General features: G+C 36.4%; 1 pseudogene; it reads left to right on the top strand.

Moving 5' to 3' along the window:
- The first annotated feature begins 998 nt into the window (after positions 1 to 998).
- LOC120860876 overlaps positions 999 to 1,638 on the top strand; it is a 2,025-nt pseudogene continuing 1,385 nt past the window's right edge.

Below are 1,638 nucleotides of genomic sequence, written 5' to 3'. Positions count from 1 at the left end.
TTACATATAAAAACAGAAATTCCACCACACAGAAAAAATATTACTAAAAATTTTGTATACTAACCTCTAATTTCTTCTCTGTTAAAAGGTCTAGTCAAGATTTTTAAACATAAATGAGTCCAACAGTTGCTTCATTTATTCAATATTTAGGATAGAAGGTCTCTTGAGAAGAACTTTATAGAAGCAAATAAGCAAGTAGACTTTAAAATATATGCAAATTCATATAAAGTATTTATATATTTAAGTGGTAGACTCAATAGGTCACAGGTAACATTATTTAAAGGCCAGTTTTAGCCTAAAGGCCATTTTAGATGCATTATCCAAAAGAGAAACATACAGAAAACTTTCACAGATTACCACAAAACTTTCATAGAAAACTGCTTAAAACCAAGAAAAAGTCATTCTAAACAAAAGCTAATTCACAGTTGTTCATCATTTTAGTGTCACAGACCCCTTCAAGAATCAGATGAAAGGAATGGATGCTCTTTTTAAACGTATATATAAGCACATAATCAAAATAATTTACATTTATTTTTGGAGGATCACTGATTTCTCTACAAATACGGAATCCATGAACTCCAAGTCAAAAACTGCAGATAAGGAGAAGCAGCATAGGAGTTTTGTCTTTCGTTTCTAAAATACTGAATAACTGTCAGAAGATGGGATAATTTATTCTGCTCAGTAAAAATTTAACAAGCATTATGTGTAAAGGGATACATTTAAATACTAGACTCAGGATTTAAATATATGTTATCATTTGGTATGTACTATGCCACAAGTCAGGGGCAGGATATAAAATAGGGAGCAAAGCATACATGAGACCTGGCCTTAGGCAATTCACAGGAATAAAATCCAGGGATTTTCTTCAATTGCTCTCATAATATGAAAAAGACAGACACATACGTAAACATGCAAATAATCATAATACACTGCTGTCTATGTTCTATGCTCAGATGCTCAGTTGTGTCCGACTCTTTATGACCCCATGGACTGTTACCTGCCAGGTTCCTCTGTCTATGGGATTCTCCCAGCAGGAATACTGGAGTAGGGTGTTCATACACTGCTGTAATTCTACATTAATTACATGGAAGGTATAGAAGTAGTTCAAAAGAGACAAAATCAGAAAAAAAAATTGTAGAAAAAAAAGTATATAGTTTAGTAAACTATCTACTAAATGACGAGCAGGGAGACAAGATCAGAGGCCGAACTCGGGATCTAACAAGATGGCCGGGCTGCCCCACAAGATTATCAAGGAAACCCAGCATCTGCTGGCAGAACCAGTTCCTGGCATAAAGCAGAACCAGATGAAAGCAATGCCCGTTATTTTCATGTGGTCGCTGCTGGCCCACAGGATTCCCCCTTTGAGGGAGGGACTTCTAAACTTGAACTGTTCCTTCCAGAAGAATACCCAATGACAGCTCAGGGAAGAAATGGTATGGACCTAACAGAAGCAGAGGATATTAAGAAGAGGTGGTAAGAATACACAGAGGAACTGTACAGAAAGGATCTTCACGACCCAGATAATCATGATGATGTGATCACTAATCTAGAGCCAGATATCTTGGAATGTGAAGTCAAGTGGGCCTTGGAAAGCATCACTATGAACAAAGCTAGTGGAGGTGATGGAATTCCAGTTGA

The sequence above is a fragment of the Oryx dammah genome, unplaced genomic scaffold, assembly GCF_014754425.2.
Source record: "Oryx dammah isolate SB20612 unplaced genomic scaffold, SCBI_Odam_1.1 HiC_scaffold_11209, whole genome shotgun sequence".
Classification (NCBI taxonomy): Eukaryota; Metazoa; Chordata; class Mammalia; order Artiodactyla; family Bovidae; genus Oryx; species Oryx dammah.
Note: the sequence above shows the minus strand (reverse complement) of the source record. Positions and strands in the feature narration are given on the sequence as shown.